Source organism: Phascolarctos cinereus, unplaced genomic scaffold (assembly GCF_003287225.1).
Source record: "Phascolarctos cinereus isolate Bilbo 61053 unplaced genomic scaffold, phaCin_HiC Scaffold_7;HRSCAF=346, whole genome shotgun sequence".
In the NCBI taxonomy this organism is placed as follows: domain Eukaryota; kingdom Metazoa; phylum Chordata; class Mammalia; order Diprotodontia; family Phascolarctidae; genus Phascolarctos; species Phascolarctos cinereus.
The window spans coordinates 35,240,932-35,267,085 of record NW_027556180.1 but is presented as its reverse complement, the minus strand read 5'-3'; the positions used below and the strand labels follow the sequence as shown (position 1 = coordinate 35,267,085).

Genomic DNA, 26,154 nt, shown 5'->3' with positions numbered 1-26,154 from the left:
GAATGCCACGTGGCACTAACATCAGAGATGCACAGATACCACTTTCAGGTTGAATGCTTGGTTTGGAGGCATCCTTAGCCACCATAAGAAGCTACTGAATGGTCATTCTCCGTCCCAGCCCTAACCCGAGGGAGGACCTCTGCTCCCCCTCCATTTTCCCCTCCTGAAAGGCAGTGGGATCCCAAGGTTCCCGTCACACAAACACAATGGAGAGGACTTGGTTCCTGTCACTCATCCCGTGCGCTTCTTATGCCATTTGTCTTCGGCACAGAAAGTTTTAGAGCTTCTTATATACTTGCTGTAGACGGAAGGCCGTCACCAAATACAAAGTGAAAGAAAGACCCACAAGGACACGCAATGAGGCTATTGAACAATTTAGAATTTGATTCTGTTGACCTGAAGTGAGGAGAAAGGGCCACTTCTTTCTAGGTCAAGTGCTACTCTTCCTGGCGTTGCTGACCTTGTCTTCCACGGGACCTCAGGTTCCTTCCCAGGGTGCTACCCTACTAAGGAGGTCAAATAGTCTAATTCATTAATTTTCTTTTTCAGATGAGGAAACAGAAGCCTAGAAAAGTCATAGAATCATAGATTGCTAGATGGAAGAGAGGTTAAAGGTCATTTCATCCAATCCTCATCTTTTAGGTATTAACTGACAGAGTAAAGATTTGAACTCAGGTCCTCTGATGGCAGGCCTAGTGATCTCTTGGCTATGCCACTCTATCTCTATTGCTACCACAATGGATTGCCACTCACTGGAACCCCAAACATAAGAATGCTTGAGGAGGATTATGGGAAAACCAATGACAAACAGGCCTAGGAGGAAAGGCCAGCCAGAGAGATCAGATGACATATTCAACATAATCCTGAGTAATCAAAATGAGAACTTTGCTATTGGTTACGCGGGCTGTGTTCAGTTGATGGGTGGTCAGTCTTGGACCGCGTCCAAGAGAGTCTCAGAAAAATGCTGTGGTCTGAGGAGATTTTAACTTCAAGGAGGCTCCACACTGGGGACTCCAAGGGGCAGCACCATAGTAAGATGGATGGAAGTCTATTATTTGAGAGACAGTGAGCAGCTGTTCTCCATTTGGACAGACGGAAGAACAAAAGGGGCGCTCAACACAGGGAGGAGGTGGATTAAACAAAGAAAGAACCCCTGGAATAAATTATCCAGCCTGAGTTAAGCACAAAAAGCACTGTGTTCAAAGCATGGCTGGTATTTTTTTCTATTACTCTCTAATATCCCTCTAGGGAGGAGGGCTGGAGGAATGCAATCTTGCAAACTCATTCCAGGATTATTTTGTTTGTCTAATCTGAATTCCTCCTGCTGCACTTTTACCTCATTGCTCTTGTGAAGGTAACAGATGGTACGTGACTGATATTTCTCCATCAAAGTTTCCTTTGAAGCTGAATTCCCATCATATTCCTGTCTGAGGCCATCTGATGTGCCTCAGGGTACTGAGGAGCAATGAGGGAATATGGGACAGAAAGACGGCCTCTGTCAGGAAGACCAGGGTTCAAGTCCTGCTTGCGACCCATCCTGCTTATAATGACTCTAGGAAAATCATATCTGATTTTCATGTCTGATTATCATCTCACTGACCTACAGTGACTTTCTAAGACTATAAATTGCGAAGCAATTGCTTATCTGATAAAATAACCAATCTGTACAATTCAAAAAAGCAAAAAAAAAAAAAGATTGGGTGTGTGATTTTAGCTAGCAACTATGAAGTCTTGGATATAATCTGACTACAGACTTTCAGTTCCTGAGACACGTTAGTAGACAGAAACCCAGGTACAAAAAAAAAATGCTAGTATACATTTTAATAGAATTTTAAAGAGTTTTACATATATTATCTCATTTGATCCTCAGGCCAACCCTGTGAGGTGGATACTATTACTATAATTTTACAGATGAGAAAACCGTTTGTGAGAATTCCCATGATTTGCTTAGGGTCATACAAATGACAAATGTCTGAGGCTGGATCTAAACTCAGGGGCTCCTGAACCCGAGGGCAATGTTCTGTCTATCTACCATGTCACCTAAATGTCAGCCCTGATTGCTGTGTCCATCTTTGTCTTGCTCTTTCTAGGTGGTCATCACATTGGCAGTGGAAGCAAAAGCCTATGGAATGGGAGGCTCCAAGTTACCCACACAGTGGCATCCTTCCCCATGGCAAATCAAATGTTTCCTTGAATCAGTTTTTTTTTTTTCCCTCCACTGTTAAGCCAATTATATCTAGAGGCAGCAGTAATATAGCCACCATGTCCATTGCTAATGGCCATCACCATTCCTTCTCCTTAAATATTCTAACACTTTAATGGAGTAGTCTCACCGGTTAGAGTGCCCCCTTCAATGGAACATTCATGACTATCCATGCTTTCTCATCCTGTGTGATTCTTGACTATTCTTTCCCAAACATCCTCCATAAAGAGTTTGCCCAAGGCTCTGGAGGTCTTCCTGATCTTTATTCCATGAGTATCATTATAGCATCAAGCTCTCCATCTATTGCCCTTTACTTTTAAAATGTGAAGGGCCCAACTACTATTTTTTTTAATAACTCTTATTGGCTGTGGCTGGTAATATATCATAATCAATCAATAAGCGTTTATTAAGCTGTGCTAGGCATTGTGCTAAGGGCTAGAGATGCCCTTGAGGAGCTTACATTGAAATGGGGAAAGACCATTCATTAAAGTGGAGCTGGAAAGCAGAGGAGACAAGATGGAAGGTAGTGGAAGCATTATGGTCAAATCCAGAGGACCTGCAATGACTGCTTTAGGCCCTTCCCTAAAATGGAGGTTCTGGGAAGAACTCATCAATGGAACAAGAGGCCCGTAGGAGGAGGAGAGTAAGGAGGCATCTGCACAATGGTGGTAGAATCGAGAGAATGTTTACCTCTTTTGCTCACAGGGTCTCCCATGGTGTTGATTCTTTAGGGATTGTGACATTCCATGATTTCCATTCAGATGGATGTTGAGCATTTCCAGGCACTGAAGATCATAAGATTACACATTTTGAGCCAGGAGAGATCTCTGCTTGGGGAACAACTCTGTGCTGACTACGTTGAGTTTTCAAATGTAACAGGTACTCCTCAGTGAGATGATAGGATCACGGAAGCAGAGCTAGAAGAGACAATCTAGGCCAATTCTATAATTTTACAAGTGAAGAAACTGAGGCCCAGGAGGTTAAGTTCTTTGTCCCGGGCCAGAGAATTATAGTGCCATGGATGTAAAGGCCTGAAGGAACCTCACAGCCCATCGAAGGAGAAATGATTTGCCCAAGGGTACAAAGGTAGTAAAGGGCAGAGGCAGGATTTGAACTCGGACCCTCTGACTCTAGACCCAATGCCTTTTCTGTTGTATGATACTGCCTCCCAATCTATGCATTCTCAGAAGACATTATCTCAACAATCTACATAGGAAAAACCAAATGGATGAATGACTATTGCTCAAATTATAGAATGCAGTTTGATGGCCAGTCAGTGGGTTTGTCCATCACTGAATGAATACTGTGAATACACTGTAAATGGGCATTGAGATGCACCCAGAATTGAGCAAGAGGAGGTAAGCAGGTTAGATTGCATCTGAGAAACTGTCAAATCTTCCCATGATGTGAAGTGCAAGATGCCACCTATATTCTCTCTGTGAGGCTCATTCATATTCCTTAAAATTCCATTTGATAATTCTGAAGTTTAGTGCTGTCCATCACTGTTCTGAGGTATACCAAAGGTGACAAGTATCACAGACACCTACCCTTATACCACAGATACAGCATTTTCTTAGTTCAAAATTCATTTCTTCCCCATTTTTGCAATAGCCAGTGGTTCATCACCCTCATATAAACATGGTTCTCTAAAGTTTCAGACAAGAGAGCATATGGTGAATTGGCTCATTTTGGAGTGGGGAAATAATTTGAAACATGTACTTTAGAAATGAATTTTATGTGCATGGTTATGAAATCAGAATATTATGGGATCTTTGGTAGAGGAGTCTCTGGAAACCCATATCTCAAAATATTACTGCCAAAGCACCCAATTATTCCTTGGGAAGGACATATGTGCTGGACACTTGGTCTATCATAGTAAAATCCTTCTTTTGCATTTTTACTAAATTTAGCAGGAAATGCTCCAAATAGTGGAAATGCATAAACTGGGGAAAATTGTAAAACCCTAAGCTATTGTAAGGTCATGAACCTAGAGCTGGAAGGTGTCTCAGAGATCATCTGGTCCAATGCATTTATTATATGAATGAGGAAACTGAGGCCTAGACAGAGGCACATAATTTGTCCAATTTTCCCTTGCTAGTAAGTGTTAGAACTAGAATTTGAATTCAAGATTCTTGACCACACTTGAAACTAGGCGGCAAAGTACATAGAGCTCTGAGCCTGGAGCCTGAGTTCAAATCTGACATCAGATACTTACTAGCTATATGACCCTGGAAAGTCACTTAACCCTGTTTGCCTCAGTTTCCTCCTCAGTAAAATAAGCATCATAATACCTATCTTCTAGAGTTGTTGCGAGGATCCAATGGGATAATAATTGTAAAGCACTTAGTACAACGTGTGGTACTTAGTAAGCATTATTATTATTATTGTGTAATATTTTCATTATATGATATTATTATGTTAGATATTATTATTGTTATTATTATTAGTGCCCTTCTGATTATACTATGCTGACTTTTCACTTGAAAGGGGAGGAAACTGAAAGTAGAAGTGACTTACCCTGGCCAGACTTTGCTAGTGGTGATATAGATCAATGGACTTGGAGTCAGAAAGACTAGGTTCAAAACCTGTCTCAGACAGCTATCAGCTGTGTTACCTGGTTTAAGTCAGTGAAGCTCTCTGTGCCTCAGTTTTCTCATTTTTAAGATGGAGGGCTTCTCAGGTCCTTTACATATCTAAGTCTCTGATCCTATGACTAGGACCTCATCTTTCCTGAATATCGTTCTTGGGCTATTGAGGATACATCTCATCTCCTCCTTTCCCCATTCTTCTCCAGACTTGACTAAGAGATGAAATAAAACATTTCTATGACACGTGAACTTAGTAGTTTAAATATAATCATACCCATTTATAAATGGGGAAACTGAGGCCTACGCAAGGAAACATCTACCACTTGAGAAGTTAGGTCACATTGCCAGTGAGCGTTGGAACCAGTATTTAGACCTATACTGGCCTAATTTTTTGACTGAGTCCGTTAATTAATTCACTGTCTGTTAAGCTTATTCTTGGCAGGGGAGAGAATCTACTTAAATGCCCAGAGATGAAGGAAATGAGGACATGAATGAAAGAGCAAAAGTACACCAGATGACATGGAGGGCAGCAGTTTATGAGACTGGGAGTCTGGAGCCAAATTGTGAAGAGCTTTGCGGCTCCCACAAAGGAGCTTTTATCCTTAAGGCAATGGGGAGCCAAAGAAGCTGTTTGAGATCTTTACATTACATGCTGCTCTTCCCAAGTCGAAGGAGTCTCCACTTACAGTAAGTATACTCAAAGACCCAGACAAATACTGATTTCCAAGAAAATAAGAATTTTTAGTTCTCAATTTTTTAAAAAGGAAAAGATAGTCCAACACTGACAGCTTTTTCTTTGTCATCCTAATTTTCTTGCCTCATTACTTTAGTCTTAGGCATGTGCTTATTTTCTTGGCTCTCCTAAACGATAAGTGAACTTTTGACTGGTCCTCCATCATAGCTCCTCTACCTTCCAGTAATGGTACACCTTTGATGGCAGCGTATGGCTATTCCATCAAATTTATAAAGCAGTCTTTATTTAACGCAGGCCAGCTGCCAGTTAATATAGAGGGTGAGGGAACCTTTGAGGGTGTGCCTTGTCTACATCTGATCCCAATTTTAGCCCTCAAAAATAATGGTGATTGGGTTTAAATTAGGTCTTTGAAATGGAGGTCATGGCAGCCACTGTAATTGTTACATCTTCTGCCATAATGTACCGTCCAGGTGGTCACTCCTTCTGGCTTCTGTTAGTGTCTGAAAAAGCAAGCTGCCACTATTTGGGCACCAGCTCCTATCACATTGTATCTGCCCTTGTCTCGGGGTCTTGTTAGGTCCTTCAGCAGATGGTAAAACAATCTCAAGTGACCAAGTACGAACTGCACTGGTTCAGGATTGAGGATCCCAGAAATTATTCTCCAATGGAACGAGAAAGCAACTCGTATTATTTGGGCTATAATTATATTAGACCAGGTTCAGGACTAGAAATTTGCTTAAAACATCCTATTCCTTTTCTTTCATATTAAAGAGAACCTTAATGGGGAAAAAAGAAAATCAGAACCCAAAGAATGCTGCACACAATTCCAACAATGGAAACACCCCTGAGTATATAAACAACCAATAATAGGCCCAGAAAACAAGTAACAAAGTATTCTTCTTTCCCCTCGGAGAAGAGGCAGGGCACTACTGGAAAGAATGTTACATGTTCTATACACATATGTGGCCACCGTACTGGGTGTTTTTGCTTAATTATTTTTCTTTGTTACTAGAGAAGGTTCAATTTGGAGGTAGGGATGGAGATATTTATAGAAATGTTCGTTGTTGCAATTGTTTCAGTCACGTTCATGACCCCATTTGGAGTTCTCTTGTCGGAGATACTGGTGTAGTTTTCTATTTCCTTCTACGGCTCATTTTACAGTTGAGGAAACTGAGGCAAACAGGGTTCACTGACTTGCCCCGGGTCACACAGCTAATAAGTGGCTGAGGCTGGACTTGAACTTAGGTCTTCCTGACTCCAGGCCTAGTACTCTATCCACTGTGCCACCTGGCTGCCCCTATCCATAGAAATAACTGTAATATAAAAATTAAAGCTGCCAATGAAAAAATAAAAACTTATTTTGAAAAAAAAATAAGGAAGTTAGGAAAGAACATTGCGTTTGAAGTGAGAGAATAGATAGCAGTTCGAAACCCTTCTGGGTCATCTCCCACCTTAAACAACTACCTCAGTTTTCTCATCTGTAAATGGAGGGCTGGACTTGATCTCTAGGGCCCCTTCCAACAATAAATTTCTAATTCCAGAATCTCATTTTTCACAAACTTTCAAATTATTTTAACCTAAGCTAAAACACAAAGTATTTCAAAATAAACCAATTACATTGAAATATAAATATCAAATATATATTTTTTAACATTCATGGATCTCAGGTTAAAAACCACAGTGCTAGAGGATAAGAAATGTTATAACATAGTTTAGCAGTTCTCAAAATTCCCTGGGGGAGGACAAGTGGTAATTTCTAATAGAATAAATATTTATAGATATAATCTACATAAACAAAAGCATTTTTGTGGGGGGTCCTTAACAATTTTTAAGAAGTGTAAAGGGGACCTGAGAGTAACATGTTTGAGGACATCTGGTATAGAGGAAAGAACTCCATCTCTGGATTTAGGGGACATAGTTCCCAACCAAACTAATGCTTACTATCTGTTTGATCTTGGGCAAACATTAACCTCCCTGGGCATCAGTATCCTTATATAGAAAGTTATGGCGTCAGACTATCTGGCTTCTTGAGGTCTGTTCCAGGCCTGGAACTATGAACCTTTGATCTCTAATATCCCAGACAACTGTAATGTTCTATGAATTTCAAGCTTTTTGAGATCCCACCCTGAAAATTCCCACAAATTAAGTCCTTCTTTTCACAAAAAATATTTCCCCAAAGAGGAACAGACTCACTTATTACAGGCATCCATGCACATCGTGAAAAGGTGACTTAACTGGGCTCATTTAAAATAAATGAGTATGAATTTTTCTGAAGCTTTGATGCCAAATGCATCTGCGGAATTGAGAAATTTATTTCCAAAAGCATTTCCAAATGGCCTACTACGAGCAAAGCAGTATTTTTGTATTACCACTTGACAGTTAGAATGTGACATTCCATTGAGGTTTGCAGATATTTGAAAGAAGATAACTCCTCTTTGCATTTTTAACAGGAATATTCCGAAGGACAGAATACCCTCAGAGTTAAAACAGTCTCTCTTTTGTGATCTTCCTCTTTCAGGGCCTTCTGTGTTTGCACCATGTTAAAATCTGTTCCTTATATACACACATTTGATCTTCTAAGACTGAATCAATTTACAGCTGTAACAAAAGACTCTATGAACAGGGTTGTGGTCTGTAGGTCATTCAGAATTGTGTATGTGTCTGTAAATTTTATATCTTAGGCATAAGAGGAAGCATGATGGAATGAAGCAAAACCAAATGCAATGGTATAGGTATGGGGGTGTTGTTGGGAGAATTCCAGAAAGACCTGGGTTCAATTCCTACCTTTCATGTTTATTAGCTGTGACAATGGTCAAGTTACTTAAATTCTCTTAGCCTCAGTCTCTTCCTCTAGTTAAGTGGGGTTAATGATAGGGATTCCATCATTGTCTCTACCTACTGGCTTCTTTTCAGGGCTATTCTGAAATTCAAGTGAGAAAAATATGCAAAGTAATGCCCAAACCCTAAAGTTCTTTGTAATTGCTAGGCTGGGTACTGGGAAAATGATCTCATTAGTCTAGGGAGCTCTTGGACAGAGGAACTCTCTTTATCAATGCAGGTAGGCCCATTTTTAAAAATTGATAGGCGCAGAGAGTTACCTAGTTATTTTCAGTCCCATAGCTAGTGTATGTTGGAGATGACTTATTCTAGGGCCAAATCTCTAGCCGCTACTAGGGTACACTGCTGGTCATAGAAATAATCATCTTTGACTATGGCAGTTGTACAAGATCTTAGATGTGAGTTGATCCAAACCATATGTGAGGCCCATAAGCAGGAAAATTACTTGCCCAAGGTCACGTAGGTACTAAGTAGTAAATCTGAAATTCCTATCCAGGTCTTTGGACTCCAAATACAAGCTTCTTAATTAAAGCTGATATTCTTTCCACAGCAGCCCACTGGCAGAGATGTCTATAGCCCTGAGGGCCCCAGCTCTCTTTCAGGGATGTCAGACTTCAATTACCTCACCCTGGACCCTTGGGAAATTTCCCAGCTCAGGAAAGTACAGTAGACTGGCAACAGCTCTCTACTTGCAAATACCATAATGCCCCCCCCCACAAAAAAAAAAGAGATATTGAAAGAAACAGACTGACATTTGTGAATTAGAAGAATCAGAGAATTCCAAGTCTTCTATGATTCATAATTTCCTAAAGTCATTGGCAATTCTGTGGTTTGGGAATGAGAAAAGTTGGTTTAAACTGTGCCTCATTCCTGGGTTACTCTCATGAACCTCATAATCTGGGGTTCCCTCCAGAATGACTGATCCATTTAGTTCTTCTAAAACACTCAGATAGGAATTGGTTTATGAGGAAACTTGATCATGTTCCAGATAGAATTCCGAAGACTCCAGTTCAAATCCTGTTTCAGACACTTATTAGTAGGGTGACCTTGGAAAAGTCACTTAATATTTCTTTGCCTTAGTTTCTTGATCTGAAAAATGGGATAATAATAAAACCTACTTTAATCAGGTTGTTATATAGATCAAGTGAGATAATATTTGTAAAGCTTTTTGTAAACTTTAGTGTTAAAAGTGTTTCTTCTTCACAATAATATTGTGAGTATTGTGAACAATAATAGTGATAAAATTTCTGTAGAGTTTTATGGTTTTCCAAAATGCTTTATATACACTGTCTCACTCGCTCCTATACAGCCATCTTTTAAGGTAGGTGTTATTATCATTCCAGTTTTATAATGAGGATGTGCATGTAGGTTCAGTGATTTATCCAGATTCACCCATCTAACTAAACGTCTAAGGCAGAGTTTAAACTGAAGTCTTTCTGACTCAAAATCTAACATTCTATCTTCTCTGGCATAGGAACAAAATTGGTGAGCTCCAAGAAGATTCTTACAAAAACAGAGATAAAATTTTGTAGAGGTGGGGAAAAGTCACATCTAGAAACAAACAAACAAACAAACAAAAACAAATCCAGGGTGAATGACTGGCTATGCACAATTAAAGAAGAAAAAGACCACAGGGGGCATGATTAAATGTACATTGTTCATGATTTACCAATATATTCTTCTTGGCAAAAAGGTCAGAATGAATGGGGCATGTATTCAAAACATGTAAGAAATATGAATCTTGAGAAGTGATCTTTTCTTTGGATTTTGAGGTAGGAATCACCAGTTTATATAATGGGATTCTTTTTAGTTTTGGTTACTGAACCTTACAGAGTTGAGACGGAAATAGAAGAAGATTCAAAGAAGAATTAGAAATATGATTCAAGGCATGGAAGATACATTGTAAGAGGCAAAGATCTGGGGTTGTTTAACCCAGAGAAGAGAAGGCTAAAGGTAAAATTGATTGCTGTGTTTAATGAGGATTAGCAGATCATTTGTTTTCTGTATATGTTGAGGATGCAAAAAGAAAAATAGAACTTAAGTTAGAGTTTGGTTTAGTGAAAAGCTAAAAACAAACAAAAACAAAAACACACAAAAAACCAAACTGTCCAGATAGTATAATATTTGACATCACCAACTCAAAGAGGTTATAGCATCTTCATTTCTGAAACTTCCAGGCAAAGTACTATTATGTGTATGTATATACATATGTGTGTGCATATATATACATATATATGTGTGTGTATATATATATATATATGTATATATATATATATATATATATATATATACACATATGTGTATGTATATACTATACTCAATGTACTATTGAGATATCTATCTGAGGACAAAGGAAGGCGAGGCTAAAGGTAGAATTTGTTGCTATATTTAATAAGGGATAGAAGATTCACTATTTTCCATGAATCTTAAGAAACAAAGAGAACTTGAAAGAGACAGAGACAGAGAAGCCAAACTTCAAGTAGGAGAGATGTTGACTGGGCACAAAGTAGAAAATTTGACTGTCAAGATAACAAAACAGGTGACTTAGGCAACTGAAGGAGATAATGACATCTTCTTCCCTGATAATCGCCAGGAATAGACCGGGGTGATTTAGACATTTTCCTGCTGACAGGAAGGGGCCATGGACCACATGCTCTCAAGACCTCTCACATCTCTTGGATTCTTTGATTAGCGACTTGACATTGACAAATTGGAGCATGTGTGTTCTGGGTGTCTGTTTTCAGAGATGTGTGAAGAATAGATACACGATAAATCAACCCGAAGGAGCAGAGGCATGATATATTGCAGTTGAATAATAAATTGTTGTCATGAACACTGCTAGGAATAGAATGATTTAAAAAAAAATATACACAAGCCTTTCTTACTACAATCTTTCAAAAAGACACAATTTTAACACTATCTACACTCCCTCCACTAATGAAGATCTCATTCCTGTGAACTCCAGAAAGTGATAGGGCATTACAAAGTTACTTTACCGAGTAGCTGCAGACAAACAAAACCCACTTGAAGTCAGTCTTTTGGTCACAAACTTCCTAACTCTTAGCTCTGCTGGTATTCTGATAACTAGCTGTTACTGGTTCTTCAGCTGGGTAGCCCAATGGATAGAATGCTGAACTTGGAGTCAGGAAGATTTGAGTTCAAATCTGTCCTCAGATTAGCCATATGATTCCAGGAAAGTAATTTAACCTCTATTTGCCTCAGTTTCCTCATCTGTAAAGTGGGGGTGATAGTAGCACCTACCTCCTGTGGTGGTTGTGAAAATCATATGAGACCACAAGTGTAAAACACATAGAACAGTCATTGGCGTATAGTAGGGCTACGTAGATGCTCCTAAGGTTTCTTCTAGCACCAAATCCAGGATTCTTTGTTCATAAAGTGCTTTATGATTTACGAAGCACTGTCTTTGCAAGATATCACCATTTTTCATATGGGAAATTTGAGGCTTAGGAAGAAGCTTGTCATAGTGGAACCACTATTTTCTCTGGAGTCAGAGGATCTATGTTTAAATCCCACCAATGGATATTTACTACCTGTATGACCCTTGCCATGCCAGATAACTTTCTTGCTTTGCAGTTTCCTCAAATGTAAAATGAAGAAAATAATAGGACCTACCATATGCGGTAGACCTCTGAGGTCCTTCCACCTCTACATCTATGATGGGGAGGGAAGGGAGGGATGAAAGGGAACACAAATTTATATGACACCTACCATATGCTAACTGCTTTTACAAATACCTTCTTGGGGGGGGGTAGGTGCTATTATTATCCCCAATTTATAGTAGAGGAAATTAAGGCAATCAGAGGTTAAGTGACTTGCCCAGGGTCATACAGCTAGGGCCTAAGGACATATTCAAATGCAGTACTGCTAGCTACCTCTCTGATTCTATGACTTACTGAAGACCACAAGAGTGGATCAATCTCAGTCCCACCACTTACATCTGAATTTACCAACTTCAGGTACCCTGCACTTTTCCAAAGTACCCAACCTCTCCCAAATCCATGACTTCAGGTTATCCAGCTTAGCACATCTTTCCTTCTTCCATGCAAAGATTCAAAGTTAGGTGTAAGCAAACAATGTCTTCAGGTAATTTGATGTGATATTTTGCTCCTATGTGTTTTGATTTTCAAGTATCTCCCTCAGCACATCTGGAAGAAAGATAAATGATGCAAAGTTCTTCAAGTGAAACAAGCATGGTCTAATATTATTATGACAAGCTCTTTTCAGGTCCCAAAGGGATGAAAAGAAACAATTCAAAAAATGACTATCAGTAGAATTCCTAAAATATACCTTCCATCAAATGAGTGAATAATTTTAAAAAATCTGAAATTCCTCCACCAAAGTCTGCACCATTGGGCTGAAAAGGGTGATCCTAGGTTCTCAAAGACTTATGTTGGTTAAAGGTGACATTGCTGCAGGTCCTAGCATATTGGAAAGGTTTTGAGCACGGGCCCAGCAACTGGCTTGGTATTTTTTGTCGGAAGGGCTCATCACACAATGTTGCTCATCTGGGGTAAGATTTCCTTACACTCACAACAGTTCATGGGAACCCTTTCTATGGAATGAACTGTGCTTTCTTCCAACAGAGGGAGCAGAGTGGCTCATGAAACTATGGGGCTTTGAGAGATTGGGGTATAAATCAGTCAACTGAAATTAACATATATAGCAAGATGTATAAATAAAGAGAACTATTCAGATAACTTATGAGATAAGCATGTGGCAGTATAATTCATGAATTATGCCATTCTAAACCTCTCCATTTTCTTTTCTGAAAAATATAATGAAATACTCCTGAGAGGTAACCTGAGAATGATGATTGTGGTCTGAACAGGGCTATGTGATGACTAGGCATTTTTTTTGTAACCAAGGAAAGCATCATTGTCCCCCCCCCCCAAACAATTGCGGACATGCATAGAACTCTAGTATAGGCTACCACATGAATGAATGAGAAGGGTATTAAATAGGCAGCTGGAGAATTTGACTGAATGGATGGATGAATGAAAAAGCATTTATTAAGAGCATACTATATGCAAAGTACTTGTCAGACAAATAGAAAAGCCACAGTCCCTGCTTTCCAGGGAATCACATTCTCACAGGAGGAAATAAAGCATGTAGTAGATTTCAGCTGCAAGTCAAATGGAAAGACCCAGTGGTACTTAACATGCAGGAGCAAGGTAGATGGCAATGTATCTTCTTTACAGATATTGAACTAATTAGTAGTTTCCCATTTTAATTAATTCTTTTACTCACTAGTTGCTAAACTCGGTAATTTTGATACTACTGACAGACTACAAGTGTTTTCAGCAACCTCTAAATTCAGTGCCCTGGAGGAAGCCCTTACTGTCCTACCATAGTTACAGGTCTGACTCTGAAATGGCAACATAAAAATCAACATTGAACATTGAAGTGCTATTCTTTGAATATCTGAACTCACCTATGAGGAAAATTAAGTAGATTGTTAAAAGAAATGTGATTTGTACACACACACACACACACACACACACACACACACATACACACACATGTGTGTAAATATATATTTATATAAACATGATTATATATAAATTTGTATAAATATACATATATGTATATATGTATTGTGGTATATACTTATTATATAGTATACCTATTTTCTTTCTTTGTCCTTCCTTCCTTTCTTTCATTCTTTTTCTTTCTTTGTGCCTTTCTTTTTGTCGTCCTTCCTTCCTTCCTTCCTTCCTTCCTTCCTTCCTTCCTTCCTTCCTTCCTTCCTTCCTTCCTTCCTTCTGTCCTTCCTTCCTCTGTCGGTATCTCTCTCCTTCTTGCTCTCTCTCTCTCTCCCTCTCTTCTTTCTTCCTTCCTTGCCTTCTTTCTATCATCTATCTATTTTTGGATCATACCTGTGATTTCACTGGTATAGAGAAATACTAGTGAGTAAGGATATTCTCCCTACCAAGTAGGCCAAAATTTGTTCTGTGACTTACTCTGTATCTTACAGAGTTGCTTGGCTCCCTAATAAGTTAAATGACTGGCCCAGGGTCACAGACACTGTCTGTTGTAGGTAAGACTCGAACTCAGGTATTCCTGAATATGAGGTTTGCTCTCTATTCATTCTTTCATATTGCCTCTCATTATAAACATGTGCCTTGTTATTTGAACTATTTCCAGGGAGTAGAGTGGTAGTTTTTTTTTTTTTAGCTATTTTGAACCATTCTGATCTTTGTAATATTAAAACATATTTTTATAATAGTTTCAGATTTACATCATTCCACTATTCCAACAATTTTGTTGTAGGAAGCAAAACTACATTTAATCTCCATTTTTAATATGAAGAAATTGAGGCTCAGACAAGTTATGGCTTTCCCAGAGTCACACGGACAGTAAGTAACAGAGCCAAAGCTTGAACTCAGAGATGTCCTAATTGCAAGTCAAGTCATTTGCTCTTTCCATCATACAAAATGCCAACTGAAAAGTACCCTAACAATTTACTAGTCCATCTCACATTAAGAGAAAGGTCAAATACAGAGGCATTTCATTTCTGAAATCCAAAACTTTATCATGTATCACATAAGCGAGTGTGAATCGCTTTTCAGAATTCTCTCCCTGCTGTCCCTTTGCACAGAAGCATATTTAAATCCTTCCTTAATGAACCCCCACAGACAGGGAAATGATATCTGAAGGTGGGTAATCCAAGAAGATTTCCAGGTGCTATCTGAAATAAACCTGTTTGAAGTTTAGCTAATCTATATCTTAATGGTTTACCAACCAGGATATTCAAAACTGAGGAAGTTGAAGGCTGGTGATATGCTAAGCTGTCTCAAAGATGAAAGACTGAGCCCTAAGAAATCAGGTTTCAGTATTTGCACAGAAGCTTTCCAAGGGTGTTAATCTTGGAATTTCTGCCATCCTCTCCAGTTTATCATTCACAGGTACCAATCCTTCGTAAGTCAGGTCTACTATTGTCCTTACATTAGCATAGACCATCTCTGGATTTTAACCTTATTTTCAGAAAACACAACAACTTTGACAAAAACAATAAATGCCTCTTTGTTAACCTAAGCAAACTCTTATGGAATCTGACAATCTCTACAGATTGTATTTACACACATATATACATACATGTTACATATGTGTGTGATATATCAATATGTGTGATTACATCTGTCTATCAATCAATCAATCAATCAATCAATCGATCTATATACTTTGAAGATTATTCTTGGAAGAATTTATGTAAAGCAAGCAATACAGTTTCTAACCAAAGCTCAGGGAGTTCTCTTGGTAAGGGAAAATTCAATCTTCTGGTATACTATTAAGTCTTTCAAAAAATCCTGGACTGGTATGAGAGAATCACACCCTGTTCCCCCCATCCACTCCATTCTCCTTACTTTAAAGTGCTGAAGACTTTGTCAAATTCCACTGTCATTTGAGTAATTACTAAGCACCTATTATGGGCCAAATAGTGTGGTAGTCACTAGGGATGCAAAGCCAAAAAAGGCTGCATTTTATGTCATCCCTGTTCTTTAAAGAAACTGCTTCCACCCCAGATGAACAAGTGGAAGACGCATCCGACTATACAGGCAAATAAAGAGGTGAAACCATTATCTGGGTAATTTACAAGCTCAGTATTCTAGACATTGACTAAAGTCACAGAGAAGTGTTTAAATTAGCCAGGTACTCTTGACTCAATCTCTCTTGTTCACCAGATGACTAACCTGTCACTCGGACCACCTTATGTGGCTGCAAAGCAATGATTTTTTTTTCTATTAAGTTTTTTAGAGGGGCACAGAGGTCATACCCATTGATTTATTTTCTGAACATTTTCATATTAGTACTTTGAGAAAAAGACCTTGATGTTATTTTCACAGATGCTTTTTTCAAATGACACCAATCCAGTTTCAAAATCATTTTGATGATTTTGTATCATTATATGTACAGCGGCACTCATGTCTATGGACATACTGCTGTTGCAATATGTTGTTTCTATAAAACAAAAGAAAAATATTCGGGGTCCAAAGGAGTGGAAAAGAGAATTGGATTTGTAAGTAAAAGGCATGGATTTAAATCTCAGCTCTGTCACTCCTTGCCCCTGTAACTTTGGACATATCATTTCACCTGTCTAGGCCTCAGTTTCCTTATTTGTAAAATTGGAGGGGGGTTGAAGTCCAAGATTCCCTTCCAGTTCTAAATCTGTCATCCTATGACAATGACCTCTAGTTTCAAACACTGAATTACAGTGGTGACATCACTCACATCTGTACATTTCTCAGAAAATCATGCAACATTCTTTAAAAAAAAGAAATCTACCTATGTTACTGACTTGGGGGTCACAGTGACATATCCTAAGTCCATGGGGGACAATAATTCTGGGACCAATTCTCAGTCTACATCCCTATACATTGGAATGATCTTCTATGGAGTTCCACTCCATTCTACCCCATAAGCTAGGACATTTTCCAGACCCTCATCCCCCATACACACACACACACACACACACACACACACACACACACACACAAGCGCGCACGCACGCGCACAGACACACATTGGGAACAACAGAGATAACTCCACCGTGAGCAGTGAGGCGAAAGACAGAAGGTGACTTAGGATGCACATGATGGCTAGAGAATAGGTCAGGAGGAAGAAGTTAATAGAAAGAATCCCCGATTTTAAGTCTGAAGACCTTGATCTGTCACTTACTACATGTATGACTTTGAGCAAGTAACTTCAGCTTTCTGGGCTTATTTTATCTATAAAACAGCACAGTTAGATGAAGGACCCTTTAGGTTAGGATTTTTAACCTGTGATCTATGAATTTGAATTAAATATTTCATTACTATATTTCAATATAATTTCTTGGCAATATCAAGGTTTTTGTTTTATACATTTAAAAATATTATTCTGGGAAGGGCTCCATAGGCTTCATCATATTACCTAAAGGAGTCCATGACACAAAAGAGGTTAAAGAGCCTTGTTTGGGCTCTAAAGCTGTGATCTTACAACTCCTTGAGCAGTGCAGATGAGGGACAGAAGGTAGTTCAGGATGATGAGCAGTACAGATGAAGGATAGAACATGTCCTTTAATTGGAAGTTCTGAGAAAAGCAAATTTACATAGGCCAGTGCGCTGACCCGACTTCATTCCAGCTGAGTTTGTTCCATAAGGCCCACTTAACTTTCTCCGCTCAAACAAAGATGAACAGAATTGAAGGTGCATTGACTAGGAAGCAATCAATGCACATGCCACACGGAGAAGATGGAAAAGGTTGGCGTCTTGGGGTCCATCAGCCAGAAGATTAAAGATTTCTTTCTGGAATCAAACCATTCTTTCAGTTAGTTCAGCAACCTTAGTTAAGTCTATGCAGGAGTAAAGAATTGCCCCTTTCTTCAACCTCCCGCATGAGCTGAGAAAGAGACAATGATTTCCTGCCTACTTTGATCGGTAAAGCCAGATGGTTGGGTAGAGAGGGCCAGCATCTCTCATGACCACTGGAAAGTAGATCTGAAATACTGGCTTTAGCAAGTAAGAAGAAGGATCTGCACTGGTCATCCAGTTTGAAGGTATATGCCTAAGTCTGTCCCAAAACAACAACGTGACTTTATAAAATAACTGTTTTCTTCATAACAAGGATGGGGGCAGGGTGGGGAGCTATGTCAAGGAACAAAAGAGCAATTTACTTGACTCGTCAGTTTCACCATTCTTTGTGGGTGCAGATGCTGCCCTAGCCCTAGCTTTGGGGCAGTCCTTTGGCTCTGGCTGGGGAGAGAGGACAGCTTACCTTTATCATTATTACAGATATTTATTCTTGAATAACAGATTTCTGCATGACTCACAGTTCCTACCATTCTTTATTTGAATCTCTGTTGCCATGGGGAAATAAAGGCACTGAAAAGCAGTGAAGATTATGACTTCAGAGGATGATCAAATAATGAAGGGAGGTTAGAAACTGGGGCTGAAAAAAACATTTCAGCCAATGTCAGATGGCTATAAAGAATGAGCAAAGAAGGGAAAGAGGAATTCCAAGGACTTCCAGATCTTTGGGGGAAAGATGCTTTTGGTTTCAAGATCTTTCTTTAACCTTATCATTTGAAGGGAAACACACACACACACACATGCACGCACACACACAGAGCTCTTTGCTTACAAACAAGGTCATGGACAAGGGCATGGCCCATGAACACAAAAGCCCTCGTAGACCACAACATAGGTAATAATTGGATACAATCTATGTTGGGAATCTGGGAGAACATTTGAAGATATTTTCATTTAGAAAACGATGTGGCTATTTAAAGAGGAGCAGGGAATCAATACAATACAAAACATCAGGTTTTCTTATACTCATACATGCTGGCAAAAGACTCTGTACTTGGGTCTGGAGGATTAAAGCTCATATCCCCAGTTTGCTTGGGCTATAGAGTGATGATGACGATGATAACAATTTGATAATGAAATTGAATGCAATTTAATGCAATATTACTTTATGTTATGGGACATTTTGTCTGGAATTGTGGGGAAGGGAGTATAATTTAAATTGGAATGACAGTCATTGCTGTACAATAAAGCAATATATAATATATGTTATATATATATATAATATTCTACACCCCCTAAATCACATTCCATTTCAGCAATTTATCTTCCCCTCTGCCCTTCCACCACACCAAAGGATTGCAACCAGATCATTTATATTGATCTAGGGGAAATTAATATAATATAATATAATATAATATGATATGATATGATATGATATGATATAATATGATATGATATGATATGATATGATATGATATAATATAATAAACATAATATAATATAATATATACACACATGTATAGAGAAAATATTATATATGTATATGCATGTACATACGCACACACACACACACACACACACACATATAGTTGTATTGTACAGCAATGGCTTTCATTCCTATTTGTGCCAAGAAGGCAGTGTGGCTGACACGAGAGAGTCATGAATTTGGAATTAGAAAGCCTTTAGTTCTAATTTCACCATGAGTATGTCCCCTCCCCTCCCTAACCCTCAGTGCCTCTGTAAAATAGATGAATGCTAAGGTCATTTCCAGCTCTAGGGAATAATAATGTCTATCCCATAGGATTGCTGTAACTCTCAAATGAGACCCTGTGTACAAGCTTTGCAGTGATCCATGAAGATCACTCATTTGCTTCATGAAAACTTTGGAGCATCTGCCCCACTTCCCCTCAAGTCTGGATCCCTCATGCTCTAAGCTAATTTCCTTCTGAAGCTGTGACACTTGAATACCTAGATCAATCTAGATCCTCACAGGATCACAGATTTTAGATTGCAAAGGAATTTTAGAGTGCATTGAGTCCAACACCTCTCATCTTACAGATGAGGAAACAGAGGCACAGAGAGGCTAAATGACTTTTCAGGGTCATGGAACTAGTAAACAGTGAAGCTAAGATTTGAATAGAGGTCTTCTGGACTCTGGTGGTACAGTGGGTAGATAGAATGGTGGCTTTGGACCCAGAAAGACTCATCTTGCTGAGTTCAAATCTGGTCCCAGATATTTACCAGCTGTGTGAACCTGGGCAAGTCACTTACCTATGTTTACCTCAGTTTCCTCATCTGTAAAATAAATTGGAGATGGAAACGGCCAACCACTCCAGTATCTTTGCCAAGAAAATCCCAAATGGGGTCACCAAGAGTCAGATTCGACTGAACAACAACAATGTCTTGACTCCAATTTCAATGCCTCATCCATAGTTCCTTTCTAGGGCATTCATTTGAAATAAATGGACTTTTTCCTTGATTTACCATAGTAGCTTTAAATGTAAATTCAACAAACATCTGTTACTTACAAGGGGCAAAGTTGGGAACCGGGACGTAAAGTAGAAAAGAGCAAAGTCTGGATGTTTAAGAAACTTAAAATTTTCTAAGGGAGAGATATGATAATGCTAATTATTGATATTTATGTATATTTTTCAATTTGCAATACACTTCAAAAACTTTATCTAATGTGAGCCTTATAACAACTTTATGAGAACTGTGGTTACCATTATGACCATTTTAGAGCCTCTGAAGGTTCAGAGCAGTAATTTGCCAAAGGTCATACAGGTGCTATCACCAGCATCAGAGGCAGAATGTGAGCCCAGGTTCTCTGATTCCACAGCTAACACCTTTTCCACTGAGAACCAGAAATATTTCAAAGTTAGAACCGGTAGGATTTGATGGGGAGGATTTGATTGATGGGAAGGTGGGGTAAGGAAACGGAAGAGGCAAATATAACTCTCAGCTGTGAAACCTGGCTGACTAGTACGATGGAGGTGCCATCAAAAGAAATGCTGAAAGCGAGAAGAGGTTAAGACTTCAGGAAGAAGATGATGACTTCGGCCTTGGGCATTTTTAGTTTGAAGTGCTAGGAAAGATACCCAGGTAGAAAAATCATAGCTCATGTTTTAATATACAAGATATGCCTTAGGTATTGGTGCAGTGGAGAGAGAGTGCTGGGTTTGGAGCCAGGAAAACCTGAGTTCAAATCTAGCCTCAGACACTTAACTGTTGTGTGACCCTGTGCAAGTCACTTAACCTCTGTTTACCTTGTTTTTTTTTTTCCATTTGTAAAATGGGGATAATAATAGCACCTGCCTCCCAGGGTCGTTGTGAGGATTAAATAAGATAAAATTGTAAAGTGTTTAGCACAGTGCCTGGCACATAGTAACTGCTATATAAATGTTACTTGCTGTTAGTATTATTATTTTCCTCCCAATATCACTGTAAAATAAGTAATACAAACACAATTATCACCATTTTACAGATGGAGAATCTGATCCAACGTAAAGGTAAATCCAGCATCATTCCTTCCTTTGAGGAACTTAAATCAGTTTCAGGAGGGAGGATGATGATGATGATGATGATGATAATGATTGACATTAGTAAGCCAAAGTTTGCAAAATGCTGTATATCCATTGTCTCATCAGAACGTCATAACATAAGGTATGCTGGGTAAAGGGTTACCACTCCAATTTTCAGGTGGCGAAACCAAGTCTGTAAGAGGTAAAGTGATTTATGAGCACTCAGCTGTTTGATATTTGAGGGAGATTTTTGAGCCCATGACTCTAGAGGTCAAGTCCAGCATACTAATCCACCTTACCAGGCTGTTTTACTCAGCCTATATGGCAACCTATGATGGAGTATTTTATTTCAGCCATCTGCCTGGAAATTACTTTGTACCTCTTCTGTCCTCAGAAATGGCCATTGGTCCTGAGGACCCAGAGCGCCTCATTTTTGTCTTTATATGCATAGCTCTTAGCACAATTCCTGACACAGAGAGTTCTGGTTGAAATTAATTGAATTTGGTGTAGAAGATGGAAAGATCCAAGGGGTTTTGTAGCCCAGCCCATATCGGAAAAAGAATCCTGTCTATTACATTCCTGGCAAGTGGTCAGTAAGCCTTTGATTAAACAAAGTCAAGAGGAACATTTTACTTTCTAAGGCAGCCCCTCCTCCTTCCACTTCGGGGCAACTTGGATTGGGAGAAAGTTGTTTTCCCCCCGATGTCAAACAAAAATTTGCCTCTTCTGCATCCCCATCCTCCTATTGCTTCTAATTTTCCTTTGGGACAAAACAAGCCTGAAATCTTTCCCGTGTGATAGTTTCTTTGTCTTGGAATGTCTGGTCACCTCAGTGATGAAGTGGATAGAGTTGTGGACCAGGAAGATGAAGTCAAATCCAGCTTCAGACACTTACTGGCTGTGTTATCTGGACAAGTCACTTAACGTCTGTTTGCTTCAGCTTCTTCATTGTAAAATGGAGATGATAATAGCACCCATTCCCAGGGTTGGTGTGAGACTAAAATGAGATAATCCTTGTAAAGTGCTTTGCAAAACTTAAAATGCTGCCTAGATTACTTCATAGTAATAACATTGTTCATCTCGTACACACTCCAGCACAGTGTGCACTCATGCACATATCTTATTACCATGATTGGATTGCAAGATTCTGGAAGGGAGGGACAAAATCTTTTTGAGCTCTGCACTACCCCCCCCGCACCCCAATGCACGGTCCAGTGTTTTGTGTAGAGTAGATGCTCAGAAAATGTCTGTTGAATTGAACTTTTTTCCAGCCCTCTATCATGTTAGTAACTGTTTCTCATCTTTTGTAGACATTTCACTCAACAATTCAACAAAGAGGTAAGAAAAAGAAGCTACTGAAAGAGATTGCCTGTGATCTCCACCTTTCCTGAATCCCCACACTCAATAAATTCTCTTGCATGGACTGGTCTATTCAAGGTCAGTTGCCATCTTTGCTTCCATTTTTTCTCTTCTTACAATAGCTCTTTCTTTGTTTCTAGCAAACACAACACACAAATAGCAATTTAAAATCGTTAAGACTAACCATCTTACCCTACCCCCACACTCCCATAGAAATTGCTCACAGAATCAGTTGGTGATAAGGAAATTAGCCATGATAGGTCACTTTAATCATTTCCCTAAATATCTGCTCATTTAATGCTTTTAAGTGATGGTATTAAATGTTGGGTTGGCCAATTTAAATGTAGCCTTTCTGAAATGGATCTCCACACTGCAATCTTCAATTTACAAATAAATGAGAATAAAAAAGGAAAAATCATTATAATTCTGCATAACCATTGAGAGAATTTGGAAGACTTTTTTTTTTTTTTTTACAAATGACTCATATGGTTAGTTAGATAAGAGGTCAGCTGACAGGGAGCGTGGGGTCCTGGTTTTGTCAGTAGTCATAAAGTCACCAGCCCATACATAACAGGATGGTTAGACTTCATCACATTCCCAGAGCTGGGACTTCAGGGCCCTTTCATCCCACCTGAGAAAGACCCATCCCATTGCTTCCTAAGGCAGGTCTTTCTACTTGTATATGATTAATTGTTAGGAATATTTTTTTTTCTTCCTTCCTCTTCATAACACCTGCTCGTTACTCTTCATTCTGCCACCTGGGGCCAAACAGAACATGTGTGATTCCCTCATCCACATGAGAGCCCTTCAAATACTTCCAAATCATTTCGAAGCCTCCCCTGTCTTCACTTTTCCAGAGTAAATATTTCCATGTCCCTTAACTGATTCCCAGCCAATATAAACTCAGGGACACTAATCATCCTGGCTGTCCTCCTCTTGATGCTCTCCAGCCTATTAATGACCCTCCTAAAGCACAGTGTCTAGAAATGAAGGCCATTCTCTAGCTGTGGTGTGACAAGGAGGTGCTGACATCTCCCTAGTTTTGTCCTCTGTGGTTTTGGTAGTACAGGCTAAGATCACATGACCTTTTCTTTTTGGCTCTCCTATCACACTGTTGCCTCATACTGAGCTTGTAATCCACTAAAACAGATTTTTTTGTCAGAGAAACTTTCATTTTCACATTCCTGTCCCATTGCCTCCATTCTCCCACCCTGGACTTGTGAAGAACATTTTTATTTTTAAACCCACATTAGACTTTGTATTTATCCTGATTGAATTTCATTTTTCTAGATTTGGCCCAGCATTTTAGTGTGAGTGCCTAGCATGAGGCCCAGCACATTGCTGCTACCCCAAGCATGGTTCTCTGTTCTTTATATAGGGTGGATGCTTTGCACTTGGGATAGAGCTTGCACTCAGTAGTAGTTGAATTGACGAATAAAATATAAGATCAGACATCTCTTTCAGTCAGTCAATGAACATTTATCAAATGCCAGTCACTCTGCTAAATGATGGGGATATTAAAAGGGGCAAAAGACAGTTCTTATCCTCAAGGAACTCACAATCTAATGAAAGTAGAATTCTCTAAGCATATCATGGATATATCGGTATGGCAAATTTCTTCTTGTCCAGCATTCTATTAATCACAATTATCTGTTAATCAACCCACTAACTCTTACTATGAGGATAAATAATATAATAATGACACTGAAATACTCCAACATCTAGAAGAATTTTCTGAATCATCACAGGTATCCAGGATAGCTTGTTTCCCAGCCATGCCACATAACCAGGGCTTTTTAAACTTTTTCCAATAAAGAGCAGTCTATTTTGAAGAAGATCTTTCTATAATCCCAATACTCTTCAATTACACAACCATTTATTAAGCACCCATTATGTTCTAGGCCCTATGCTAATCCCAGAGACAACAAGAGATGTCTTTCATACTCTGAAGGCACTGACATTCTACTAAAGGGCAGGAAGCAGTAGGAGTGCCATGGATGTTACCATGGACCTGAATTCAGGAAGGCCTTCAGTCAGCTCCTCCCTATACAACTAAAATGATTTAATGTCTGTGGGTAAGTAATTTAATTCTTTCAGTTTCAGTGTCCTCATTTGTAAAATGAAGATAGCAATACCTCAGGCAGATAATATGGCTGTTTTGAGTGTTGAATGAGAGCAAATATGTTAATCATTTAGAAAATTTAAAAGTACTATATAAAGTTAGCTTATGTGGGTCATATGATCAAAACAAGGAACAAAAGATGGACAGCCCATGTGCTCCACTGGCAGCCTAGCCATGTAAGCAGAATTCTAGGACATTGTGTCTAGGACAATGTGTCTTCAGCAGAGAATTGTATGACAATGTGTCTTCAGCACATTGGACAGAGACTCTGTCTGGTGGAAGATATGGATGAAAGCTGCATGAGATGGGCAGGTAGGTATGGAGGAACTGTGATTCCCACCATTGGAACAAATGCCCTCATCAAGGAGGTCATGGATCCTTGGAACATTTGAGGACATATGTGAATCATGAGAATAAAAATAATTACTATTGATATTGGTCATTCATGTGAAAAAAGTGGCATAGAAGAGTGGCTAGAGAGGTATTCTAAGCCAGCCTAGTCAGGAAGCTCTGTATTCAAGTCCTGCTTCCAATATATACTATCTGTGGGACCCTGAGCAAATAATAAATTTTCTTTTTAGTATCTTAGACAACATAGACAAAAACAGGGCCTCTTAACCTGCGGTCCATGGATTTAATTTCTAAAAATAATGTGTCTTTTAATAACTTCAATAGGTTTCCTTTGTAATCCTACCAATTTTATTATTTGCCTTTAAAAACATGGTTCTGGGAGGAGGTCCATAAGCTTCACTAGACTCACAATGGGTCCATGAAAAATATTTTTAAAAAGTTAAATGTTTCTTCATCTCACATTCTAAGTTATAGAATAGTTGTAGATCTACATTGATACAGACAGTCTTCTCATTGAGAGTTCCCAATACCAATGAAATCAAAGTCTGGGGATTAAAAAAAAAGAAAATACAAACACTTCATTCATCATTTTAAATTACCCTTTTAAGAAAATCCCAATTTCTATATTGGGTACATTTTTATTTCATGAAACTTTTCAGCTTATGAAACTTAGTATTATGGTTAAAAAAAGATCCTTTTAATTCCAGGCTAATGTAGTGTTTCATTAAAGAAATATATATATGCTTTGTGGATACTTACGTTCATCTAAATTACTCGATTTAGCTGTGAATGAGGAAAAAGGAGTGGAATACAAAGGAGAACCACTGAGAGAAGCCATTTTGCCTATTTATGGTTTTTGTCAGTGGCTCTCAGAACTTAGGAAAAAATTAGATAGCTCATCTTAGATTTGATGGGGGGAGGTCATGGGCCCTTTCGGGGGAAAATAACAGGAGAAGAGAAGCATTTTGAGCCAATGAATAGGAATGCCATCTAAATAAATCTGAGAAGAGAGTCTTGCAGCCTAGATTTAGACAGAGATAAATGACTCAACTAGAATAAAATTTCCTCTAAGCTCTTGGGTGACAGTAGCTTTTTTCATTAGTTTTCAAAATGAATTAATAAACACTGAAGTAAATATTGGAAGAAAACATTGGAATATAATTCAGGGAA

The 26,154-nt window shown here is 38.8% G+C and overlaps 1 protein-coding gene across 1 annotated transcript in view; it reads right to left on the bottom strand.

The window, feature by feature from the left end:
• Positions 1-26,154, bottom strand: part of NLGN1 (neuroligin 1) — a 780,182-nt gene that overhangs the window by 63,915 nt on the left and 690,113 nt on the right.